Here is a 14,933-nt window from a genome sequence, read left to right as displayed (position 1 = left end):
TTTCATGAATTCTCTTAGCAATTATTTTTTACAGGGTAGGTTGCCAGGTCTTTCCCCAACCCCCACCATGCAGGAGATCCCGCGCTTGCACTACATAGTTGAAGGTAAATCGAAAGGAAATTGGGCAGAAATTGGACAGAAAATTGTATAGTGTATGGCCAGCCTAAGCACACTGCTTTGTATGGCTCTGCTATGCAGTGTGCAGGAGATGACAGGGGAGAGATCTGTGTTGTTTATACACAGATCTCTCCCTCGTCGGTGAAACTAGGCGATCGCCGGGTGCCGATGGGGAATCAGTGGCCGGGACCCGGTGATTGACAGCCAAGTCCACGAATGGCCCCCTACCCAGAACTGCAAAATCACATGTATATATACGTGATTTTGCACACTCGTGCCACCCTGTAGCAATATATCTGCTTCAGGGCAACGCGGAAACAGTTAACAAAAACAAAACAAAACCGCAAAACGTGGTAAAAATGCAAAATGCACTGCAAAATAGACAATATGCATTGGTGTGAACCAAGCCCAATACGGCTTCAATCGCTTGGCTGTTGTGCACGGAAATTTTGGGAAGAACACGACTCGCTCTGACTAATCCGTCATTATGATATTAAGTTGTAGCTGTGGATATCGGATCCGTATCTTCCTTGTGTGCTCCTACCCGGGAGATCTAGTTGTGCTCATGGAAATAGATCTGCTACTACATGCATTGCCTTGGAGCTGAGTTGTGCTGTCCTCCCTTGCAGCATTGTGGGCTGCACATGGAGGGTGTTACCTGGGTGTGAACAGACGGCCCTATCTGCCATTTCTGCCTCCACACAAGAATCCGCCTCTTGCAGAAAGGAAGGCGCCTCACCCCTCGCTCACACAGCTCCACCACAACTCTGCAGTCTCTTCTACCAGCTTGTCTCCTTCAAGGTAAGCAGGGGGGCTAAATATAGAATGTGGGGGCTAAATATAGAATGTGGGGACTAACTATAGAATGTGAGGACTAACTATAGAATGTGAGGTCTCTGGGACTTTCTGCCTTCTCTGTTTGTCTGTTCCTAGCAGGATGCAGCTTCCCCCTTCTTGTTTTTTTAATCCCCCCCCTTACCCTGAGCCAAAGCACGCCCTGCAGCTCGAGATCGCTTTAGGTTTTTACTATACGTCCGTGTTTTAGGATTCGCCTTTTTCTGTTTAGGAAAAAAATTGCTTTTGTTGCGATGAGATCAAACTGCGGTTGAATTTTTGTGTTGCTGTCCTGCTCCAGTAGTGAATGTTCTACACTCAGGCCTTGTAGTGCCAGTGCCTGCAGTATAAACTGTCTGTGTTCCCTCGTCTGACAAAGCAGTGTCAGGGTTTCCAAAGTCTTGAGCTACATTTCCTGTTAGTTTCTAAACCTATTTTGCTACTATTATGTATACTTGTAGTGCTACTGCCAGGGGCGGACTGACCGTTTGGAAACACGGGCACTGCCCGAGGGCCCGGGGTCAGTAGGGGGCCCCATGAGATGCCCCTGGTACCTTTTTTCATAGGCTTTTTTGAGTTTGGGCAAGGGCACAGGGGCCCCATGTTCCCCTATTGCCCGGGGGCCCCATGAGTTGTCAGTCCGCCCCTGGCTACTACTTGCTACCCACCCTCCTAGGTTGTAATCTCTATCGAGCAGGGCCTCTGATTCCTCCTGTATTGAATTATTATAGAGGATTTATATAGTGCCCACAGTTTGCTCAGCGCTTTACAATATAACGGGAGGCAATACAGTTCAATGGGGCAGCACAGTGGCTAAGTGCTTAGCACTTCCGCCTGGCAGTACTAAGGTCGTTGGTTCGAATCCCAACCACGGCACCACCTGCCTGGAGTTTGCATGTTCTCCCTGTGCCTACGTGTGTTTCCTCCGGGCACTCTGGTTAGCACTTCTGCCTGGCAGCATTAGTCGGTTCGAGTCCCAGCCACGTCACTACCTGCACGAAGTTTGCATGTTCTCCCTGTGCCTGCGTGGGTTTCCTCCGGGTACTCAGGTTTCCTCCCACGCCCCAAAGACATGCTGGTAGGTTAATTGGATCCTGTCTAAATTGGCCCTAGTATGTGTATGTATGAATGTAAGTTAGGGATCTTAGATTGTACCTGAAATATATAAAAATAAACACAAGAGGGTTAGGAGGGCCCTGATCCTGGGAGCTTACAATATAATATGGAGGGAATTGTTTTGGAACCGACATGCTGTAAAGCGCTTTGTAAACTGTTGGCGCTATATAAATCCTGTAGTAATCACTACACTTCTCTCCTGGAATGCATGTTTAAAACTACACTGGAGCATGAGAGCTGGGAAAGTTTAAATTTGATTGGTTGCTATGGGAAAATAGATTGTCTGCGTTTTTAGCAGCGGCACCCTGATAATTAAAGCACTATAAACTATAAAGCCGGCCACAGATGGATCGAATCTTGGCTGGTTCAGCAGATCAGATCTATCGATCGACTTCAGTGCACACAGCCTAACAGATTTTTTTGCATGCGATCACTATAGTCACTAGCTGTGATCATTATGTTCTGGCGGCAGGGATGACTCCCCGCGCAACTCCCCCCCAACCGGCAGAACACATTAGCGCTGTGGGAGGGATTCCCCCATCAACACTGCCTGTGTTGATGGAGGAATCGAGCCATTTTTCTTTCTTTACACCCATCCATTTGTATAACCTATGGCTTTTACACATAGGCGGTAAAAACAGATGGCTGAGCCACAGTTTTACCACCCACAGATCACCCACCCAGATAATAAGATTACAGCCTGGCGGGGCTGTACACATGCTGCAGCATTTTTAACTTGACTGCGGAGTATAACAGGCAACACTAAGTTCAGTAGGAGCACTCCACAAACACCAGCCAAATGCTCAGCTCGCAGCTTCGGTGCAAGTGTGCAATTTTTTTTCATACTACAAAATCTCCTTTGGGGTTGGAAGGAAAAAAAAGGCTGCCAACCGCTGCTCTACCACCCTCTGAAAAGCACGATACACCGCTTTGTAAAGGGCTGTGTAAACTGTTGTTGCTATATAAATCCTTAAAGCGGAGCTCCACCCAAAAGGGGAAGTTCCACTTTAAAGACTGGTCCCTCCGCTCCCCATTAAAGATTCGTACCTTTATGGAGCAGGTTCCTGAAATTAACAGGTACGCACTCCCACTTCCACTGCGATCGCCTAGGTGATCGGAAGCGGAAGTTGTCCTCCCACCCTCCCTTTCCGTTGTCTTCTGGGACACGTGACAGGTCCCAGAAGATGACGGGGCCCTTCATGAAGTGCAGCGCTACTCGCACATGCTCAGTGGGCACCCGGCTGTGAAGCTGCAAGCTGTCACAGCCGCGTGCCCACACTGAAGATGCCGGAGCCTGGAACACCAGACGGCTGGTGAAACAGGCAGCGGGGAGGACACTGCGGGACCCAGGGACAGGTAAGTGGCTGTTTTTTTAAAAGTCAGCAGCTACAGTTTTTGTAGCTGCTGACTTTTATTTTTTTACAGAGTGAGTGGAACTCCACTTTATTAATAATAATAATAATAATAATAATAATAACCGTTGAAATGAATGGGTTGCCTTAACACAATGCATGTTATCTCGCTGCAAAGGTGGAACTGGCCGCTCGCCCACAGATCACAGTGATCCGACTTTGAAATTGTGCGACTTCCAGTGAAGTTGTGCGATTTCAAATTCAGATGTCATTCTGACTTGAGGTGCGACTTGTAAGACATCTGCCTAGATGCCTATGCAAGTCGCACCTGACGTTTCCTCCCACACTCCAAACATGCTGGTAGGTGAATTGGCTCCTGTCTAAATTGGCCCTAATATGTGTATGTATGAATGTGAGTTAGGGGCCTTACATTGTACACCCCCTTTTTTCAGCTGGAACGTGGGGGAACGCAGTTCCGGCACCTCCAGCAGTGAATGTATGTAAAGGCAAGGATGTGCTGGAAGGACTTTTAATGCTGGCTCCTGGGAGGTCTATAGTTGCTGGAGGGGATTTTTGTATTCGGGTCTATTGTATATGTATAAATGTGAGTTAGGGTCCCCCGGGCAATAGGGGATCATGGGGCCCCTGTGTCCTTGCCCAAACTCAAAAATGCCTATGAAAAAGGTACCAGGGGCATCTCATGGGGCCCCCTACTGACCCAGGGCCCTCGGGCAGTGCCCGAGTTTCCAAATGGTCAGTCCGCCCCTGGTTAGGGACCTTAGATTGTACACCCCTTGAGGGTTAGGGACTGATGTGAATGTACAATATATATGTAAAGTGCTGCATAAATTGATGGTGCTATATAAGTACCTGAAATAATAATAATACGTAGTGCATGCACTACCTTAGAAATCGGTGCGACTCTGACAAAGTCGGAATCGCACCGATATGACTGCTTTAATTGTAGACAATAGGGTGCGACTTGCCATCCGATTTGCAACTCTCATAGCAAGTCGTGACCGGGGTGTAACAGATGATTCTGTCACCTGCGATGCCTCAACTACATCAGAATACCTGAAAGGTGACTTGCATTGTTCTCTGCACTCTTGCCATCCCAGCATTGAATGCGGTCTCTCCTTCACAACTCAGCAATGTTTAGGGAGCCAACAGGGTGGCCTCCATTTGTGTTCTGGTAAGTTTGTCATTAGTGAGTCCCCTGCTGTTGGGTCCATGTTGCTCATAGCCCTCACCTTTTATAAAGTGTATGACACTAGAAGTTGCACCTGAACCGGGCTGAAAATCATCCCCTTTTTAAAACTGCACTGCAGTCAGTCTGCACATGTGTGAACCAGCTCCATAAAAAAAATAGCCGGTTTGGTTAACGCCGGGTGAATCAGATGGGGTTCAAAACGCATCCAATTTGCATATATGTGAACCGAGGCTTAAAGCGGAGCTCCAGTTAAATTTGAAAAAAATAAGTCAGCAGCTACAAAAACTGTAGCTTCAGACTTTTAAAAAAAGCAACCACTTACCTGTCCCTCGATCCAGCAGTGTCCTCACCACAGCCGGGTTCAACAGTCATCCTCTGTCTCCAGCGCTGGCATCTTAAGTGTGGGCAAGCTGTCACAGCCGGGTGCCCAGTGCGCATGCACGAGTAGCACTGCGCTTTGTGAATGGTCCCGTAGTCTTCTGGGACCTGTCGTGTTCCAGAAGACTACAGGGAAGGAGGGAGGGGGCCAACTTCTGCTTCTGATCGCCTAGGCGATCGCAGTGGAACTGGAAAGCAGGTACCTGTCACAATTGGGTATACTCCCCCCAAATGTGCCAATCCTTAACAGGGAGCGGGGGAAAGGCCTTAAAGGGGAACATCCCTTTGGGTGGAGCTCCGCTTTAAGCTGTGTTGTATGTGGAGTTCTATAGTAGACCATGGCATATTTGCCCATGCACAGAAATTCCACGTGGGTGCAGATTCAGGTGCAGTGAGCCGGTACTTTCGTTGCATCTTGTGGCGCTCATACACCCTTGGTAACACACTGCCTTCTGGGATAGGTGTGATGTGGCAATCCCAGGAGGCATCGTGGCCCGGCTTAGGCCATAAATTATTAAGTGCTTTTGAGTTCATTTCAGCTTTAAAGTGTTACTAAACCCACAACAGTAAAATCAGTCTGTATATACAATAAAGTATGCTTGTTATACTCACTGTGGAGCCTAAGGGGCTAATCCTCTGCATTGTGTAAAAAGGCCGTTTGATCCCGTCTTCTCTGCCCCTCCTCTTGTTCAACTGTCCACCTGATAAGACAGACTGAACCCATAGCCCTTCTGCACATGCTCAGTTTAGTGTGTATTGCTAGAGAGGGTTTTTTATTTCTTGGGAGAGTGCCTCCTAGAGCAGAAAGAAAACGTCTCCTACAAGCTTTAACCAGTGCTCGGCTGGACACTGATAGAAGTCACAAGACTGCTCTAACTGCTGATGGGAAAAGGTATTTAGCAGTTCATATTTACTACAATAATTGCATTTCCATGTTGTGTGTATCCGGGGTTTAGTAACACTTTAAAGCAGTAGTAAACCTTCTTCCTTTTTTTTTTTTTTTTTTTTTTCTTTTACTCTGACCCTCTTGTATCTTTTTGCCATATATGTATTAGTGTGCACCACATACTAGAACATCATGACATACTTACATGTCAAAGAAAGCCCTCCAGTGCTGCGTGTCAGTGCAGGGGTGCTCCCATCTTTACCCGATCCTCCTTCTGCATTCGCACTGTTTGGTCGGTAAAATAGCTGGGCCGTGATGATGTCACAACCATTCAAGCACATGCACGGGAGTCGCATTGCCATGGCACAGAGCAGGCACCATAACATACACTGAGCTGCACATGCATGGCTCAGTGTGTACATTACAACTGACATGTAGAGGATGGCATGTATGGCAGAAAAGACCAATAGGGTCTTCTTTTTTTTTTTTTTCTATTAAAAACCCCGTCTTTTCAGGTGTTTTTTTTTGTTTGTTTTTTTTTTTTGTTTTTTTTAAATAAGTTTTTATACTACTTTTAGTATTTCTCATTTGAAGTAGCTTTACAGTGTGAGTGTACCCTGTTCAGAGCGGATAATTGGCTGCATCCAGAAAACTCCAGCCCAGGACAGAAACTGCACCGGGGGTTGGTCAGAGGTCCAAATTGCAGGTAACAGCTCACAGTGACGGCACCAGCCATTGATTTGTACAGAGCTCAAATCGACGATTCTTTCTGGAGAAGCTGTCCACTTGTCTGAATAATTGTTAAATGAAAAAATAGAACGGGAGCTGGAGAGACATCTCACCTGTCCTTGTATATTGGTTTTATAGGTGCCACACCCCTATTTAATCAGCAAGATATAAAAAGCCTAACAGAGAAAAAAACTAATGGGGTTTTTAAAGCACTATACAATATGATAGTATAAAGATGCACAACATGAAAATACTATATAAAATAGAACATGTTTTATTGTAATTTTATAGAAAAAAAAGCCACAAGTGGTAAGAGAGAGACCAATTGGTCAGCCAAAATAGAAACATGCATAATAAAGCAGAAAAAACATAGTATAAATCTATAAGTAACAAAAGGGAGGGAAAGGCTCTAGCTCGGGGCGCATGGGTATCACGAGCAAGAGTCTAAGAGGCCCAACAATACCATCAGATACATAGATCGTCAATAGGCAAATGTTTTTCCATAAAGTTGAATTATTGATCCAGAAATCCAACGCGTTTCGTGGGATAAGACCCACTTCCTCTGGGAGTTTAGGAAAACAAAATAACAGTGCCTATAGTGAAATCAAAATATACAGAAACAATTAACAATGAAAAATACAAACAAAACATAAAAATAAACTCAATGAAAATGTAAAGCAAAAATACATGAATAAAGTAAAGACAGAAAATTACCAACCGATGATGATGGTGCTCTGTACAATAGTAACACCTGATGTAGATGAAGATCAATATTGGTAGAAAATACAAAAAAGCCTTATTCAGCGGACATCGGGGGGGGGGGGGGTCTAGGAGTACCTAGAGTCTAGGAGTACCTCTGATCCTATTAGGGAACCATTAGTCCAAGAGTACCTCTGGTCAGATAAACAGCAGAAAGCCAAACTAACGTTCTAAAGGTCCATAACATGATTAATGAAAAAAGGAAAAACAATATATGAGTATCTTACTTCTCTGAAAAACAACTACGCCCCTCCTCCCTAAAGTTAATCAAAAAATTACAGAGAAGGACCAAAAATACATAAAGACCCATTGTTTGGCTAAGATAAAATAAATTATTGTATAAATCCAAGAAAGCATACTGTTCCAGTTGTGCAAGGCTTCAGTAACCAATCATCAAAATTCAATGATGAAACCCAAGCTTGGCCATATTCAGATGGTAAAAGAACAGACGTTCCAGCAATGGACAAAAAGAGGGCAAAACCTGCCCAAACAAGAGCCCCAGTGTAGTCCTTGGTGCCTGAGAAGTCCTATAGACCTTTAAATAGTGATGTTTTGGCGCCAAAACGTCAAACAGGAAGTAATGTGAGCACATGGGACGACGCACGGTGATGACGTCATGATGTCCTGGGCCAGAGCCCCCCCCCCCATTTTGTTACTTATAGATTTATACTATGTTTTTTTCGGCTTTATTCTGCATGTTTCTATTTTGACTGACCAATTGGTCTCTCTTACCACTTACGTGTTTTTTTTTATTTTTTTATTTATTTTTTTTTATTTTATAAAATTACAATAAAACATGTTCTATTTTATCTAGTGTTTTCATGTTGTGCATCTCTATACTTTCAAATGGTATGGTGCTTTAAAAGACCCATTAGTTTTTTTCTCTGTTAGGGTTTTTATATTTGTCTGAATATTTGTATGAGCCCAATAGAGTTCTCATATTGAACTGTCAGGTAGCTTTGACTTTCTGGTAGCTCCTAAAAACTAAAATCTGTTTTAGGTGTATGGACCCTTTCAGCTCCCTTTTTCGGGTGGCTCCTTTCTCTTGTGGGTTCCTATGGAGCCACACTTTCTTGCAAGCTCCTAGGAGAGAGACACCAGGCCTACATTAGGACCCTTCCTGAATCAACCTGCACAGACAGCCAGGAAATACTGAATGGGGTCTACAGTTGCATGAAAAAGTATGTGAACCCCTTGGGATTACGTGGAGTTTTGCATGAATTGGGCATAAAATGTGCTCTGAACGACATCTAAGTCACAACAATAGAAGAACACAGTCTGCTGAACATAATACTACACAAACATTAGATGTTGCCATGGTTTAATTGCACATAACATGTAAACATTCACAGTGCAGGGAGGAAAAAGTATGTGAACCTTTGGACTTAATAACTGGTTGACCCTCCTTTGGCAGCAATAACCTCAACCAAATGTTTCCTGTAGTTGCAGATCAGACCTGCACAACGATCTGGAGTCATTTTGGACCACTCCTCTTCACAAAACTGTTTCAGTGTAGCAATATTCTTGGGATGTCTGGTGTGAATCGCTCTCTTAAGGTCATGCCACAGCATTTCAATCGGGTTGAGGTCAGGACTCTGACTGGGCCACTCCAGAAGGCGTATTCTGTGCTGTTGCAGCCATTGTTTTGTTGAATTACTTGTATGCTTTGGGTCATTGTCCTGTTGCATCACCCATCCTCTGCGGAGCTTCAGTTGGCGGACAGATGGTCGTACGTTTTTCTGCAAAATGTCTTGATAAACTCTGGAATTCGTTTTCCCATCAATGACAACAATCCGTCCAGGCCCTGAGGCAGCAAAGCAGCCCCAAACCATGATGCTCCCTCCGCCATGTTTTACAGTGGGGATGAGGTTTTGATGTTGGTGTGCTGGGCCTTTTTTTCTCCACACATAGTGTTGTGTGTTCTTCCCAAACAACTCAATCTTGGTTTCATCTGTCCACAGTATATTTTGCCAGTAGTGCTGTGGAACATCCAGGTGCTCTTTTGCAAACTTCAAACGTGCTGCAATATTCTTTTTGGACAGCAATGGCTTCCTCCGTGGTGTCCTCCCATGTACTCCATTCTTGTTTAATGTTTTCCTTATTGTAGATGTGTCAACAAAAATGTTAGCATGTGCCAGAGATTTCTGTAGGTCTTTAGCTGACACTCTGGGATTCTTCTTTACCTCATGCAGCATTCTGCGCGGTGCTCTTGCAGTCATTTTTACAGGACGACCACACCTAGGGAGAGTAGCAACAGTGCTAAACTTTCTCCATTTGTAGACAGTCTGTCTTACCGTGGACACATGAACATCAAGGCTTTTGGAGATACTTTTGTAACCCTTTCCAGCTTCATGCAAGTCAACAATTCTTGATCGTAGGTCTTCTGAGAGCTCTTTTCTGCCAGACATGGTTCACATCAGACAGTGCTTCTTGAAACCAGTAAACCAAAAACAGGTGTGTGTTTTTTAAGGGCAGGACAGCTGTCAGCAACACATCCAATATCATCACACTGATTGGAGTCAAGGTTGGCTCACTCCTGGCTCCAATTATCTCTGGGAGAAGTCATTTAGCTAGGGCCTCACATACTTTTTCCTCCCTGCACTGTGAATGTTTACATGTTATGTGCAATTAAACCATGTCAACATCTAATGTTTGTGTAGTATTATGTTCAGCAGACTGTGTTCTTCTATTGTTGTGACTTAGATGATGTTCAGAGCACATTTTATGACCAATTCATGCAAAACTCCACGTAATCCCAAGGGGTTCACATACTTTTTCTTGCAACTGTACATGTGCAATAGTGTTTGGCATCATGGGACTTGTAGTCCCAAGGAGGGGATCAGGGAGGTTTAAATGAAATTGTAATTGCGTTCTCTCTGACCAGAAGTTCAGGGAAGTAGCACTGAGCAACGCAGAGGCTATGCTTGTAAACACAGTAGATAGTGTCTCTGTATTTGTATAGTATTCACTCGTCTGGCATACATACATCTAATTCTGCAAAACATTATTAGAACCTCTGTCAGGGTTTTATTGCTGTCCATGTTTCTGTTGGGAAACCAGAACTGTCTTTGCGACCATTGACACCCAGACCAAGTCCTGGTTCACACCTATACGTTTTTCAGTCCGTTTTCAATTTTGCTGAAACGCACTACAGTTCATTTCAAGCGGAGCTCCACCCAAAAGGGGAAGTTCCGCTTTAAGACTTTGTCCTCCGCTCCCCACTGAGTATTGGCACTTTTTTGGGGAGGGGGTACCTGAATTTGACAGGTACCCGCTCCCACTTCTGCAGCAATCGCCTAGGCCAAGGGTCTCCAAACTTTTCAAAGGGCCGGTTTACTGTCCTTCAAACTTTAGGAGGGCTGGATTATGATCCGTGGGGGTAGAGAATGTCTTGGGCTTAACATCAGTGAAAATAAACATGGGGTACTATTCCTCCCGTTAATACCCATCATTGGTATCAGTGTAAGACACTTTTGTGTCAGTGGGAGGAATAGTACCTCATATCACTGGGAGGAATAGTGCCCCAAGGGCCAGATAAAAGCTAGCAAAGGGCCACATCCGGCCCTCGGATTTGGAGACCCCTGGCCTAGGCGATCAGAAGTGGAGGTTGTCCTCCCCGTAATCTTCTGGAACACGTGACAGGTCCCAGAAGATTACGGGACCATTCACAACGCGCAGAACTACTTGCGCATGCACAGGGAGCACCCGGCTGTGAAGCCCGCAAGCTGTCACAGCTGGGTGCCCATACTAAAGATGCTGGCGCCGAGGAGACAAGACAGTCAGTCAACGTAGCTGGTGTGAGGACACCGCGGGATCCAGGGACAGGTGACTGTCCATTTTTTAAGTTAGCAGCTACAGTTTTTGTAGCTGCTGACTTTTTTTTTTTAATTCCTACCAACCTTCACTTTAACGTGGTTTCTTATGGGCATGTTCACATTCTCTGTGTTTTCCAACAATGTGTCTTTTGGAAAGGCTCAGGGACTTTTTATCCTGCAGTAGGATGCATTTTTGGTTCCATAGACTTCAATGGAAATGCAGCGGAACCACATCAAAAACTGAGCGCTTGCGTTTGTGATGCATTTTTGCTGGTTTCTTCCACATGCCAATAGACTCATCCCAAAAATGCACCTGGAAAACACATCAACTGCAACCTGCATAGCCATGAACCAGGCCTAAAAGTGTAGGAAAATGTACAATTTTGAGTTGCCACTAGAACAGGAATAGCAAAGAAATTCTTCATTCGGGAAGAGCTGTTCTGGTGACGACTGCCTAAGGTCCCATCCACACTAATGCGATTTCTCCTGCGTTTGCTGACATGCTGCAATGCAGATAATGGAAATCACATTATTCTGCATCATGCCCATCACATCAATGCAACATGGTGCAGTGTGATTTTTGAAAAGGTGAAGCATAGGGGAAGATGTACTAAAACTGGTGCACACAGAATCTGGTGCAGCTGTGCATAGTAACCAATCAGCTTCCAGGTTTTATTGTCAAAGCTTTATTGAACAAACTGAAGTTAGAAGCTGATTGGTTACTATGCACAGCTGCACCAGATTCTGTGTGCACCAGTTTTAGTAAATCTTCCCCATAGTGCGTTTTTGGTCCCTCAAACATCAATGGGAGTGCATGGAAAACGCATGTACATGCATTTTTGTTGAGTTTTGTTTTTACAGGTCTCCTTCTCCTACAAAACATGTTTGAAACAGCACAGAAAACACCTGATTATGCAGCAGCACTAATGTGAAACTGAGCTTAGATGGAAATACCCTTCACTTTGTGGAGAGATCCTATTACTTCCTATTATAGGATGCATTTACTAAAGGCAAATGGATTGTGCACTTTGCAAGTGCAGTTGCAATCATTTTCCTTGGTAAATGTAAATGAGGTAAAGCTTCATTTTAAAAAAAAAAAAAATACCCATATGCAAAGATAATTTTAAAAACACAGCGTTTTGCTTGCACATGATTGGATGATGGAAATCAGCAATGGTTTACCACATTTTGTTACCTCTGGGGGGATACGAGTGCACCGTCTGTTTGCCTTTAGTAAATTCACCTATGTCTCTGGAATAGGAAGTGAAATCCCTCCAGCTGGACAAAGGCAGTCAAAAAATAAACTGATAAGAGTTTTACTGTTCCCCATTTGGCTAAGGAATTTTTTTTTTTTTTTTTGCATTATTGGCTACTAAAATTGTTCCTTACCCTGTGATTCATTTTGTTGGCTTACTTTAAAGTGTGTGTGAACCCCACTCCAGTTTTCTATCTGTTTGGCATTATGTCTAACTGTATACAGTTTTCTTAAAATTGATCTCCAACCGACCCCCATTTTTTTTTTTTTTTTCTTTTTTACCCCCACTTACCTGATGGTGATATCTCCATATTTCAGTGTAGCCCCATCAGTGCCACCTGTCAGTGCCCATTAGTGCACATCAATGCCACATATCAGTGCCCATCTGAGCTGCCTTTCAGTGCCACCTGTCAGTGCCGCCTATCAGTGCCATATGAGTGCTGCCTTTCAGTACCCGTCAGTGATGCCTGTCAATGCCCATCAGTGCCACCTACTAGTGCCTCCTCATCAGTGCCCATCACTGCAGCCTCATTAGCGCACATCAGTGAAGGAGAAAAATTACTCCTTTACAAAATTTTATAACAAACTAAGAAAACTTTTTTTTTTTTTTTCAAAATTTTCAGTTTTTGGTTTGTTTAGCAAAAAATAAAAAATCCCAGAGGTGATTAAATACCACCAAAAGAAAGCTCTATCTGTCTCAAAAAATGATTTATTAGTCAAAAGTGCGACAGCGCTGAAAGCTGAAAATTGGCTTGGGCAGGAATGGGGTGAAAGTGCCCTGTAGACAAGTGATTAAGTAATTTTTGTGAGTCTGCTGCAAATGTAAGAACCTGTAGATTCTGTTAGTGACCGCACTTCCTGTCGCAGGCTGACAACATTAAGACACGGCCTCTCTACTAGCAGCAGTATTGACAATCTGCAAGCTGCTTACTTGGTTATTGGGCTTTTAATCTAAAAAGCAGCCCAATGGCCAACTGAAGGAGCTTGCAGGACAGACTGACAACATTGCTGCTAATTGTGAGGCAGTGGCTTTGTGTTGTCAGCCTGGAACAGGAAGTGCTTTACCAACAAGATCTTCAACAAAAATTTTTTTTTTCTTTTTCCATGTTGAAAACATTTCTCACAAAGACACGTATAATGATTCTGTATGGAATTGCTAAATCTTTAATATTTAAAGGGATTTGTTGCTGTTCAGCAGCATTTTGTATTGACGGCAAAATTGCTGGTGACCATAATTTTTAATGCACCTCTAAGGAATGTTGCTCAGATCAATGAAGCAGCGCCATAGCAGGATTGTCAGCAATTCTTGCAAATATATATCACTAGCCGCATCATTAGCATTGGTGATTTGTAGTAGCCATTAGTCTTTGCTACAACTATACTATACCTAACTACCCCCCTGACACAAAAATGTAATAGATTGCAGTTCATGGCTATGGTGGCTGCATTTGTTTTCATTCTGCAGGCATTTTTTCTGACTGTGAACATTTTTAGCAAGTACAGAAAATACCCGTTGATCTTGCCAGAACTGACGTGTCCTTGTCACTTCCTTTAGGTGCACTGAAGGAAAATAGTTATCTTTTTCTATGTAATCTACTAATCCCATCATCCAACGTGTAATAGAGATCCACAAAAGCAAACCTGTATGTAGTCCAGCCTGGGAGGCAACCTCCCTCCATAGATACAGTAGAGGCGTGACCGTCTACTCAGGGACAGAAAGTGTGATATTTGCAGAATTACTAGATAGAAAATAAAAGCAAAAAAAATTGAAAAAAGAAAATGAATGCAACCACCACACTAAGGACTGGTAATCTGGAATATATTAAAAAAAATTTTCACACCTATGTGCTCATGTTGGCAGATATGTTTTTGTGCAACCTGTGCCCTATCCAGGGGCGGACTGGCCGAGGGCCTAGGGTCAGTAGGGGGCCCCATGAGATGCTCCTGGTACCTTTTTCATAGGCTTTTTTGGGTGTGGTTTGAGTGTGGGTGAAGACACGGGGGCCCCATGATTTCCTATTGCCCGTGGGCCCCTATGAGTTGTCAGTCCGCCCCTGGCCCTATCATTTTCCTTTTGGGTCTTCAACAAGTGCTACTGCACCAGAAAAATGCACCTTATGGGTCTTGCTCCTCCCCCAGTCTGTGAAAGGAGAAGCAGCAGACTGATGAGCTTCTTCCTCTGTCACTCTTCTCTCTCCTATCAGCATTTTCCTTGTTCGCACATTCCTACTCAAGACTGTACAGTGGATTGCAAGAGAGAGAGAATCTGAATTTCAAAACGAATCCAGAATAGTATGTGTGTAAACCAGGGTGGCTCCATGCACACCTGGGTGTTTTGCGATCACAGAATCACTGTGTCGCAAAACGCAGGTTCAGGTGCCATTATTTTCAATAATGTGGTTTTGCCATGACTGTCGCATTTCATGAAATCCTGGGAGCTGACAACCCATACTACGCTAAAAAAAAAAACCTGGCTCCTAAC

The 14,933-nt window shown here is 44.1% G+C and overlaps 1 protein-coding gene across 2 annotated transcripts in view; it reads left to right on the top strand.

Moving 5' to 3' along the window:
* Positions 1–781: 781 nt before the first annotated feature.
* Positions 782–14,933, top strand: part of CPNE1 (copine 1) — a 57,620-nt gene continuing 43,468 nt past the window's right edge. For both annotated transcript variants that reach the window (XM_089673265.1, XM_089673266.1), the window contains exon 1: positions 782–918. The gene's annotated coding sequence lies outside the window, so the exon portion shown is untranslated. The remainder of the gene's footprint in view (positions 919–14,933) is intronic.

This window comes from Staurois parvus, unplaced genomic scaffold (genome assembly GCF_062004578.1).
Source record: "Staurois parvus isolate SC_StPar_1 unplaced genomic scaffold, SC_StPar_1.0 ptg000137l, whole genome shotgun sequence".
Lineage (NCBI taxonomy): Eukaryota > Metazoa > Chordata > Amphibia > Anura > Ranidae > Staurois > Staurois parvus.
This window is presented reverse-complemented; position numbering and strand designations above follow the sequence as displayed.